This window comes from Papaver somniferum, unplaced genomic scaffold (assembly GCF_003573695.1).
Source record: "Papaver somniferum cultivar HN1 unplaced genomic scaffold, ASM357369v1 unplaced-scaffold_35, whole genome shotgun sequence".
NCBI lineage: Eukaryota > Viridiplantae > Streptophyta > Magnoliopsida > Ranunculales > Papaveraceae > Papaver > Papaver somniferum.
The window spans coordinates 2,659,225-2,672,378 of record NW_020645971.1 but is presented as its reverse complement, the minus strand read 5'-3'; positions in this window follow the sequence as shown (position 1 = coordinate 2,672,378).

The window sequence follows — 13,154 nt, the reverse complement described above, 5'->3', positions numbered from 1 at the left end:
GCTATGTTACGTAAGGAGTGAAGAATGAACTGTCAGTTTTCTGAGATCGACAAGCCAAAATAATTGGAGGTGGTCCTTATGTGACGTACTGGGTGCCTATATCAGTTTTAATCATTACCTACTAAAAGAGAGAAAATTTGTGCATCTCGTTTTCTTCCTCTTCATTACACCTTACATGAATTTCAGAAAAGAAAAATGAGGGAGACTGCCTATTGATTGTTGTTGATGAAGAGAGATAAATGGGGATTTGATAACTTGTGAAGTTGAGAGGGGCAGGGAAGAACAAGATGTTGTCTGAGTTCGAGAAGAAGCGGTTGCTGAAGAGAAAATCAGATTGAATTGAGTGATTCAAATCGAGAAGAAATTGAGATAAAGAAACTTAGGGTTTTGTTGTATTCAATCGAATCAAGAAATTAGAGTTGAGAAAAGGGGATCTGGTGCGAATTGAAACAAGGGGTTTGTGTTGATTTTCTATTCTGAAGGAAGAACCTGGTGGATTTATATGAAGATTAAATGAGAAAAGGAGGTTTTGAACTGAGAAGGAATTAGGGTACGAAATTGTGTGCTTTATTTCTTTGTTTTGCTTTTATTTTATTTTAGTATATAAAAATCAGAAAATCCCCCTAGCTTTACATAAGAAACTGAAACATATTGACAACCTAGTCCTCTCTGTGGGAACGATCCTTTCTTACCCTTGCTATATTATATATTTTGAGTAGTGAGAAAGTAATATTATTTTTGACGCATTCGACAGCGATCAAATTTTGGCGCCGCTGCCGGGGAGGCAGCGGTTGTCACTTGTTTTAGTTTCTTTTTTTTTTTTTAGTTTGTTTATTATTTTTGTTTTTCTTATTTTTCTGGTTTTTAACCTTGGTTTGAGAACTCTTGTTTCAGGTACCTATTATGGAAGGAGCATATTGGAACAATGGATACGGTTTTCAACCTCCTCAATACTATGACGATTGCCCACCATCTACGGAATACGATCGGAACCAATTTATTGGCTATGATCAATATCCAAGAGCTTATGGTGATTTTCATACATACCAACAACAACCTTGTAGTAAGCATGTAAGTCAAGCACCTAGGTGGGACACTTCTACTTCTTATTTTGTTTATCCGAGATGTATGAATGCTATAAATGGACTAGACCAACTTGACAGTGATAAAGAGAATGTCGCACAAACTAATTTCTGCAATAGTTTTTCTTACCCGACTTTAGATCGTAGTTATGATCATTCACCCATTCAAAGGGAAGAGTCATGGGAAAGAGAACCTATTGTATCCAATGGTGGTAAGCGTGTGAACGTTAGAGAACTTGCACATAAATTATACAAGTTGGAAGATGATGGAAACTCGGAAGAGCTTGTCGATGAAATTAGTAGGACCATTCATATGGAGCTTCAACGGCGTCGTGATAAAGGATGGGAAACCGATGAAGATTCTTATTACGGTGAGTCTGAAAATGAAGATGAGTGTGTTGAAAATGACCAACCTTTTGAGATATTTGATGACACTAATGTAGAGGACTCAACTCTTGATCTTTATAATGATCAAGCACCTATTCAAAAGGTACATGAGTATGAAGAAACTAGTGTTTTACAGAATTTCGTTGCAACAAGGTTTGAATCTAATGAAGATGAAGAGGAATATGTTGACACTTATGTAGATTACTCAAGCATTTATCTTTATAATGATCAAGAGCTCATTCAAAGGGGGGAGCTTGAGGATGATGCATTTTTGAGTCTTCTAAAAAAGTTCCTTGTAGCAAAATTTGGAGCCGCAAAAGAGTATGTTCCTTACAACAAAGAGGAGTATGTTGAGAATGAAACCGATATGACAAATATTGTGGAAGACCCAATTGAGCTTGCAAATGATTGTAATGATGATGTTTATGTCGAGACTTCGGTTGAGGCAGAAACTGACGAAGAATGGTTGCAAGGTTTGATAGAGGACCAAGATATTAAAGAGGTGAGTAATTCACTTGAGTTTTTCAAGGATGAAGAGGATTCCGTGCTACAAAAGAAGTTACAAGGTTTGTCTAACCCGTTGCATATTATTTCTTTTCCTTTACCTCTTATTGGTTTGAATGTATGGGCTTCGAGAATATTGTTGAATGACTTTGTTTCTCGATTTCCGCCATTAGAGATACTTGATTCTCATACTATGCAGGTTTTGGAACAAGAAACCATAGAAGTTCCTGATTTTTATGTTCTTTATACACTTCCAAGTGTAGAATAGACTAAGTGTGGGGGAAACTTCTATCGGATAATAGCTTTATTCTGTTTTATCATACTAATATTTGTGTGAAGCTAGTATCTCCAAAACAGGTTCTATGCGAGGATCCCCAACTTTTCAGATTGTTGGTATATGGGGAGTGAATCTTGCAAGGAGATAGTCGGGATGACGGCTTTAAACCAAGCGCTTAGTGGAAGGCAACCCACCGGTTTTGTATCTTTACCTTTATCTTTTTATTTTTAAGTATTTTTATCTTTGTTTTTGCATATTATTTGCGTAATTTCCCACCTTGAACTTTACTTTGAATGACTAAATTTACATTGAGGACAATGTAAAGTTTAAGTGTGGGGGAGCATTTATATGTTTGTATAGTTTTTTTGATGTCTTTAGTAGTAAAAAAAATGCTTTACAAACTCCAAAACATAGAAATATGTGCCTTTAGGATGACACTACCAATCTTTGTGGATGAAACCGTTTTGGTTGTGGGAGTTGAGGAACCCATTAACTACAAGGGACAGAATGATTCAAGTGTTAGAAATAATTTGAAAGTTGTTACCATATCTCGGAATATCACCATATCACTTTCTGTTTTTACTTTTACAAACTTTATGTTATATCTATGTGATTTGGTGGGTCACTAACATCGAATTGTTATTGCTGCTAGGATGAAATAGTGGGATTGAGTTACTACCAAAAAAAAACAAAAAGACCGACCAATTGACCAAACGGAATAAATTTGACACTTGGATAAAGCAATATGTGTGTGTTCTCCCTATCTCTGTCGCCTAAGCAAGCGTGGAGTGCAGGATCCAAGGGAACTATCATGTAATCTGCTGACAAGAAACATGCGCTTGGATCACAAGATCCAATCATGATGTCATTGAAAAAAAAAACAAACAAACAAAGAAAAAGAAAAAAAATGGTTATGGTGCAATAAAATCGACTCCTGGTTCCCTTGTATTTGCCAGTGAGTCGATCTAGATTTAAGATTATTGACTGCTGGTTCTCTTGTATATGCCAGTGTGTTGATATTAGAATTCAGACCAGTAGCTCAATCCGATAGGATTCATAGGTTCATCATTGGCAGCGACCTTCAGATAGATATGGGAAACACCGATCACTTAGTCAACATCGCAACCATCTATATCTATTTGCATCTTCTTTATCTATTCATATGTGATTGTGGTTTGTTAGCTTCCGAGATTGTGGCTTGTTCGACTTTCTTAACAGAGCTTAATTTATATATATTAATTTGGATTCATAAAAAGGTACCTCCTCTTGCAACCATTTTGGATTCATTCATACATTTTTCACAGGTAGATAGAGTTGAAAAATATAGGTTTTGTAGGTAGACCTCTTGTAAACCTTCACGAGACTATAACTCGTCCACTAGGGACACCTAGGGGTTCAAAAGCTTGTTATTTATGCTAAAAGTGACTGTAGGCTCGACGAGACGGAGTTGTATGTATGTTTTAGTATTTGTTTTGTTTGATTTGCTCGAGGACTAGCAAAGTCTAAGTGCGGGGGAATTTGATAGGTGTCTAAAACACCTAATTTTATATCTAGTATTTATGCTTTCTTTGCTACTTTTCTTGTAAATTATGTATCTTATGTTTGCTTTTGAGTTTATTAGGTGCGATGGAATCATTATGAGCAAAAGAAGGAGAAAACGTCCATTTGGAGCGTAAAGAAAAAAAAAGATCAACTCACATGTGACTATGCGAGTTATATTTGGAGCAGGCTATGTTACATAAGGAGTGAAGAATGAACTGTCAGTTTTCTGAGACTGACAAGCCAAAATAATTGGAGGTGGTCCTTATGTGACGTACTGGGTGCCTATATCAGTTTTAATCATTATCTACCAAAAGAGAGAAAATTTGTGCATCTCGTTTTCTTCTTCTTCATTACATCTTACATGAATTTCAGAAAAGAAAAATGAGGGAGACTGCGCTATTGATTGTTGCTGATGAAGAGAGATAAATGGGGATTTGATAACTTGTGAAGTTGAGAAGGGCAAGATGATGTCTGAGTTCGAGAAGAAGTTGTTGCTGAGGAGAAAATCAGATCGAATTGAGTGATTCAAATCGAGAAGAAATTGAGATAAAGAAATTTAGGGTTTTGCTGTATTCAATCGAATCAAAAAATTAGAGTTGAAAAAAGGGGATCTGGTGCGAATTGAAACAAGGGGTTTGTGTTTATTTTCTATTCTGAAGGAAGAACCTGGTGGATTTATATGAAGATTAAATGAGAAAAGAGTGTTTTGAACTGAGAAGGAATTAGGGTTCGAAATTGGGTTTCTGAAGATGTTGCAGGTGATTTGTGAGATGGTGCTCTAGCCTTGAAGGAAGTATGGTAGTTGTTATGGTGTTTCTATGTGAAATAGCAGTTGCAGTTGCAGGTGATAATTCTGATGGCAGAGATGTTCACTGAGAATGATAATCTCTGGTGGTTATGTAGGTGATTCTTGCACTACCAAAATGAAGTTGCAAATGAAGTCTGAACTGGAGATAAGATGCTTGAGTAGTGGCGGTTGAACTGTGATTGAGTCTGAACTGGAAATAGACTGTGCTGGTACTGAAACTGCTACGGGTAATGGTTGTAACTTTAGGCGAGGAAGGATTAAGCAGTGACAGGTGATGTTCGTTGTGTGTTTGAGGTGCAGTTGAGATGAACTGAATTGCAGTTGGAGCTGTTGCCGCCAAGGAATTGAGTAGCTGACGGCTTTGAAGCGTTGGCTGCAATGGAGCAGCTAGGAGTGAAGTGCAATTACAAGTGATGCTGTCAGGTTGATTACATATGGAGAACTTGAATGGTCGTTGTGGCCTCACGTAATGCTGCAATGGAATGGTGAGTAACAGATGTGCTGCTGCAGAATGGGTAGTGATGATTATGAGAATTGGTTGCAGCTGCAGTTATGTTATGGTGTTGAGTTGCATAATCTGGACTGAGAATGAACTGGTGTTGCTCCGATGGCAAGAGGACAAGAAATGTGGACTGAAGAGCAGATTACATGGGCTGAGAGGATGAATGGAAGCTGGGGAATTGGTTGAGTGATGCAGTTGTCGTGGCTAGGTCGAGATGGTTATTTCTATGTGAAATAGTCGAGTTGCAGGCAGATGTTGATGCCAGCTCAGAAGTGGATGCAGTTGCAGTTGGTGGTTGTAATAAGATTAAGAAGACCATGTTGTTACTAGTGATACTGAGGGTCTCTGGTGAAGTTGAAATGGATGCTAGTGAAGCTGTTCTGGTGATTACAGTGGCAGAGATGGGTGTCTGCAGTTATGAGCAGTATTGAGAGATGCAAACTGGTGTTTTGCAAGTGATGGGATTGGAAGGTTGAGTTGCATTTGTTGTTGCAATCAAGAGAAGCTGAAACTGGTGGAAGAGTGTTGCTGCCCTGGTGTGATGCATGAATGTTGCAGTTGAAGGAACAGTATGGTTGAGTTATGGAGGTTGTGGATATGTTGAGCTTGTGCAGGTACAGTGACTGAAGCTGGCACTGTTAGTTTCCAAGCTATTGCAGGTGATGGTGTTGTAGTGTGAAGTATAGATGCATGTGTAGGAGTGCAGTGTCGTAATGAATGTAATGAGTTTGCAAAGGTGATGTTGCAGCTGTGAAAGGGTTAGAAGTCAGGTCCAGTTGTTGTGTATGGCTGAAGTGGTTGTTGCGGGTTATGCTAGGTGCAGTTGGACTGGAGTAGCTTGCAGTTACACAAAACTGACTAGGTCAGAGAGTTTATGGCCTGAGAAGTGACAGAGTCCTAAACCAGAATTACAGAGACAGTGCGAAAACGCAGCTAGAATGGCAAGACGAGGGTACTAGTTCCGGTTGCCGAATTTCGGAAAGGAAAGTGGGAATCTTAATGTTTCATTGGATCGTGAAGGGGGTATGAGTCGGATGCAAGAGTTGGCCGCGGGATATATGAGTTTGGAATCGCGCTTTTTGGTATGTTTTCGCAAGAACAAGGAATTGGCTTAAATTCATTTGTGAACCTATGGACTGCAGAGAAGGAGAGATGAGCTGCTGGAAGTACACATTTGGCTGGTGACAGTTCCGATGACAAAGGCGTCCAGAGACAGTTTTCGGTGCCGGATTCCGATGATAGTGGTCGGGTTCCGGCGATGACGTAGCAATCCGGCGACCCACTTTTGGACCCAGATTATCCAGAAGAGTCTTTCACACATGGGCTTGGTGGACCACTTGGAGATGGGTTTTGAGAAGACCTAATATTGGAAAGAGTATCCTTTTGGAAGGGGAGAACCATATAAATAGAAAATTCTTTCTCTAAACCTAGATATCTCCAGAAGGGAGGCTTGTACTTTTATTTTAGGGTTTAGAAACATGATAGGTTTTCTTTTACTTCTTGTTATGAACTCCATTCACATGTTTAGATAATTTTTTCTTGGTTAAGGAATAAGTTGAAATTCCAACCATGGTTTTTATGCAATGAATTAGTTTTGTCTCCATACTTTGTTGCTTATGATTCACTATTAATATGGTTATATGATTTGAATGCATGTTTAGTCGAGTCGCGAATCGATTGAATTAGTTTTCATCTCTATTGCTAGATTAGGGTTATTATACGTAAAAGTGATAATTCCTGATTGCAAGTAGCATAATTGTGAATATTGCTTGTAGTGATGCATCCTAGTAGTCACAAGTGGATCATAACCTTTGTTAAATCGGATTAGTACTTTTACACGTTCGATTGCTTTGATTAGTCTTATTCCATATAACTCATGCTTTTAGGGAGTTAAACTTAATTGTGCTTTTACACTTTAGGTTGCTTTCTAGGAAGAATTCACATATGCATCTTTTAATGTGGTTGTGATGAAATCAGGGAATTAGCGAGATATACTTGCGGTCAAGATATCTTAGGACTCTTAATAAAGTTGATAAATATCAATTCTAGTTATTGTTGAAAAGCATGTTTGTGGATGAAAACGATATCCTTGACCAATCCTTTCACATATTTGAATTGTGTGCTTTATTTCTTTGTTTTGCTTTTATTTTATTTTAGTATATAAAAATCAGAAAATCCCCCCTGGCTTTACATAAGAAACCGAAACATATTGACAACCTAGTCCTCTCTGTGGGAACGATCCTTTCTTACCCTTGCTATATTATATATTTTGAGTAGTTAGAAAGTAATATTATTTTTGACGCATACGACAGCGATCAAAAATGAGGCAAAATATTTTTTGGATCATTTTATAAGATATTGTTCCATTGATTGTAAGATTTATAACAAGCCATCATTACTCTAGTTCTAACTGGAATTGAAGGTCTCATTATCAAAAGCTAGTTTTACACAAAAACCAAAGGCGGTGGTAAACTCTTTGTATCTGCAATAAAAAGACAAAATATTTTTGGATCATTTGATAAGATACTATTCCATTGACGGTAACCTTTGTAACAAGTCATCATATCTCTAGTTCTGGCTTGAATAAAAGGTCTTATTCTCAAAGGCAAGTTTGTAACAAAATGAAAAGGTGGCGGTAGACGCCTTGTATTCGCAAAAAAAGGCAATATATTATAGGGATCATTATATAAGATATTGTTCCATTGGTTGTAAGCTTTGTAACAAGCCATCATTTCTCTAGTTCTGACTTGAATTGAAGGTCTCATCCGTAAAAGCGAGTTTCTAACATAAGGCAAAGGTACACGCCTTGTATCCGCAAAAATGAGGCAAAATATTTTTTTGGATCATTTTATAAGATATTATTCCATTGGTTGTAAGATTTGTAAAAAGCCATCACTTCTCTAGTTCTGACTTGAATCGAAGGTCTCATTCGCAAAAGCGAGTTTCTAACAAAAGGCAAAGGTGGCGGTACACGCCGTGTATCCGCAAAAATGAGGTAAAAATATTTTTGGATCTTTTTATAAGATATTGCTTCATTGACTGTAAGATTTGTAAGAAGACATCATTTCTTTAGTTCTTACTTTAATTTAAGGTCTCATTCTCAAAAGGGAGTTTCTGAAAAAAGTGCAAAGAAGGCGGTACACGCTTTCTATCCGCAAAAATGAGGAAAAATATTTTTTTTGATCGTTTTATAAGACATTGTTCCATTGACTGTAAGCTTTGCAACAAGCCATCATTTCTCTAGTTTTGAGTTGAGTTGAAGCTCTCATTCGCAAAAACGAGTTTCTAACAAAAATGCAAAGGCGGCGGTACACGATTTGTATCCTCGAAAATGAGGCAAAATATTTTTTGGATCATTTTCTAAGATACTGTTCCATTGACTGTAAGCTTTGTAACAAGCCATCATATCTCTAGTTCTGACTTGAATTGAAGGTTTCATTACCAAAAGCGAGTTTCTAATAAAATACAAAGGCAGTGGTACACAATTTGTATCCGCAAAAACGAGGCAAAATATTTTTTGGATCATTTTATAAGATATTGTTCCATTGGTTGTAAGATTTGTAACTGGCCATCATTTCTCTAGGTCTGACTTGAATTGAAGGTCTCATCCGCAAAAGCGAGTTTCTAACAAAAGGTAAAGGCGGGGTACACGCCTTGTATCTGCAAAAATGAGGCAAAATATTTTTGGATAATTTTATAAGATACTTTTACATTGGCTGTAAACTTTGTAACAAGCCATCATTTCTCTAGTTCTGACTTGAATTAAATGTCTCATTCACAAAAAAAAAGAGTTTCTAAAAAAAAGGCAAATGAGGCGGTACATGCCTTGTATCTGTAAAAATGAGGAAAAATATTTTTGGATCATTTTACAAGGTATTTTTCCATCGATTGTAAGCTTTGTAACAAGCCATCATATCTCTGGTTCTGGCTTGAATTGAAGGTCTCATTTTCAAAAGTGAGTTTCTAACAAAATGAAAAGGCTACGGTAAACGCCTTGTACTCGTAAAAATGAGGCAAAATATTTTTGGACCATTTTATAAGATATTATTTCATTGACAATAAGCTTTGTAACAAGCCATCATATCTCTAGTTCTGACTTGAATTGAAGGTTTCATTACCAAAAGCGAGTTTCTAATAAAATACAAAGGCAGCGGTACACAATTTGTATCCGCAAAAACGAGGCAAAATATTTTTTGGATCATTTTATAAGATATTGTTCCATTGGTTGTATGATTTGTAACTATCCATCATTTCTCTAGGTCTGACTTGAATTGAAGGTCTCATCCGCAAAAGCAAGTTTCTAACATAAGGCAAAGGCTGCGGTACACCTTGGATAAGCAAAAATGAGGCAAATTATTTTTTTGGATCATTTTATAAGATATTGTTCCATTGTTGGTAAGCTTTGTAACAAACCATCATTTCTCTAATTCTGACATGAATTAAAGGTCTCATTTGCAAAAGCGAGTTTCTAACAATAGGCAAAGGCTGCGGTACACTCCTTGTTTCTGCAAAAATGGGGCAAAATAAATTTGGATCATTTTATAAGATATTGTTCCATTGATTGTATACTTTGTAACAAGCCATCGAATCTCTGTTCTGGATTGAACTGAAGGTCTTTTTCTCAAAAGCGAGTTTCTAACAAAATGTAAAGGCGGCGGTAGACGCCTTGTATCTGTAAAATGAGGCAAAATATTTTTTGGACCATTTTATAAGATATTGTTCCATTGGTTGTAAGCATTGAAACAAGCCATCATTTCTCTTGTTCTGACTTGAATTGAAGGTCTCATTCTCAAAGGCAAGTTTCTAACAAAACGAAAAGGTGGCGGTACACGCCTTGTATCCGTAAAAATGAGGCAAAATATTTTTTGGATCATTTTATAAGATATTATTTCATTGGTTGTAAGCTTTGTAACAAGCCATAATTTCTCTAGATATGAGTTGAATTGAAGCTCTCATTCGCAAAAGCGAGTTTCTAACAAAAATGCAAAGGCGGCAGTACACGATTTGTATCTTCGAAAATGAGGCAAAATATTTTTTGGATCATTTTATAAGATATTGTTCCACTGATTGTAAGCTTTGTAACAAGCCATCATATCTCTAGTTAAGACTTGAATTGAAGGTCTCATTCACAAAAGCGAGTTTCTAACAAAATGCAAAGGCGGCGGTACACACTTTGTATCCGCAAAAACGAGGCAAAATATTTTTTGTATCATTTTATAATGTATTGTTCCATTGGTTGTAAGCTTTGTAACAAGCCATCATTTCTCTAGTTCTGATTTGAATTAAAGGTCTCATTCGCAAAAACGAGTTTCTAACAAAAGTCAAAAAGGCAGCGGTACATGCCTTGTATCTACAAAAATGAGGCAAAATATTTTTGGATCATTTTATAAGATAGTTTTAGATTGGTTTTGAGCTTTGTACAAGCCTTGTAGCTACAAAAATGAGGCAAAATATTTTTGTATCATTTTATAAGATATTGTTCCATTGATTGTAAGCTTTGTAACAAGTCATCATATCTCTTGTTCTGGCTTCAATTGAAGGACTCATACTCAAAAGTGAGTTTCTAACAAAATGAAAAGGCGAGGCTGACGCCTTGTATCTGTAAAAATGAGGCAAAATATTTTTTGGATCATTTTATAAGATATTGTTCCATTGGTTGTATGCATTGTAAAAAGCTATCATTTCTCTAGTTATGACTTGAAGATTTTATTATCAAAAGCTAGTTTTTCACAAAAAGCAAAGGCGGTGGTAAATGCTTTGTATCCGCAAAAAAAAAGGAAAAATATTTTTTGGATCATTTGATAAGATACTATTCCATTGACGTTAAGCTTTGTAACAAGCTATCATATCTCTAGTTCTGGCTTGAATTGAAAGTCTCATTCTCAAAAGAAAGTTTCTAACAAAATGAAAAGGTGGAGGTAGACGCCTTGTATCCGCAAAAATGAGGCAAAATATTTTTTGGATCATTTTATAAAATATTGTTTCATTGGTTGTAAGCCTTGTAACAAGCCATCATTTCTCTGGTTATGACTTGAATTGAAGGTTTCATCCGCAAAAGTGAGTTTCTAACAAAAGGAAAAGGCGGTGTTACACGGCTTTTTTTCCCAAAAATGAGGCAAAATATTTTTGGATCATTTTATAAAATATTGCTCCATGTAGTCGGTCCCTCTCTCACTCAGTGATTGATTTTCAGTAAATTATCAGTTGATCAACAATTGTTCAAAATTAGGATTTTGAACTGAATGCTCTGCAAATCATAATTCTGAGCAAGTTCAATCACTAATAATTTTATGTTGATCCAGCAATCAATATTTTGATTAATTATATAATATCCGGTCCAACTACCAATATTTTAAATTAATATTTTATTTGGTCTGGTTATCAATAATTCATGAATCGAGCAATATTGTTCAAACGAGCAATATTTGCTCAAAAGAGAAACATTCGCTTAAACTAGAAATATTTATTTTGCCCATCTATCAACACTAAATTGCTTAAACTAGCAAAGTACACGATCAACTAGGTTCAAAACTCATTGATTCAACTATCAATTGCTCGACTAAGCAATATTCCTCATGTTTCGATTCAACTTTCAACATTCGAGAATCATAGTATCCAGCAATCAATATTTTAATTTATATTTAATGTCTGGTCCTGCTACCAAAATTTTGCTCAACTGAGCAACATGTTTTGAACGGCCGTCCATCCAATATTTCTGATTCCTACTTTATCATTCGATCATTCATGATATATTAGAGCATTCGGTATAATTCAAAAATATCTTTGATTTCATGTCGAATGTTCGACATATCAAAATAAGTCCTTGATCGAGCAACTTCATCGGACGATCGATCCAAATTATCAAAATATCATTATTGTTAGAGCACTGCTCGGTCGGACTCACATGCGTTGCTATCTCAAGCATGTTTGTCAATGTTAGTGATCAAAATTATAAGTCTTGATTTCTAGCCTATTTATAGATGTCTCGGACTAAGACATAGTTTGTGTAGTTGAGCTTAGACTTCACGGCGTTTATCACAAGACGAAGAACTACTAAGGAGAGCTTGTGGAACTTCATCGACAAAAGGTATGTGGAGACTTAAAATCATCAATCACTTGGAAAGTCTATTTCTACTATATCTCCTATATTGAGGCGTAAGTCGTGTTACGATATAGTTTTCTACTAGGATATGACCCGAGCCGTAACGACACGGGCTTCAGTCTCTTTTTCAGTTTGGTCTCTTCGTGAACACACATGTAATTTTAAGATGCTCAAGATAAAATGAAATTGATAAAACTGAACCATTTTTAGATTGTTAATTTAAATTATTGGTTATAGAATTTCCTAAGTGGTATGATTTAGGCCCAACTCTTGTTAGGGGTCTTACACTATCCCTTCAAAGTGGTAATTTAAACAATAATTACCAACAAAATTTTTACTTGAGGAAGTTTTAATCATAGATAACATAGTCTATAACCACATCACCAAATCAATATGGCAGTAGATTCACACATAACACCAACGACTTCTTCAGATTGCAGGTTACTTATGGCAATCTTCCAACAACTATAAAACTGAAATATGGGATGAACCGGTACAATGTAAGATCTAGCTCTCATCTTAGCATGCTACTTGTCAAGTATTATTGTTTACCACTGTCAAAATATAAAGGTGCGTCAATTTTATAAATCTCGTTTCAATGGACAATAGAAAACGACACCGGGAGTCCAATTTTTAGATTCCATCAATTGCTGTTGTAGCTTCTGCTGCGCCAGACTTCTCCCGGTAACAGATACGATAATGAATTTTGTCTAATTGACCAACATCTCGTAAGGGAAGATAATGCGTAGTGTCAGAGTCGAAATATAACCCCAGTCAATATCACACGTTTCCAAGGACCAAGAAAAGGAAACTATCAAGAAAATAACGGTACATGAAGCAACAGTATGAGCAAGAGAAAAGTCCCTATCACACTTTTGATAAAGGTGACTGTAAACGGGTGATGTATTATCATCGGCTTTTTGGGAGGCGCCTAAGATTTATTTGGTGAT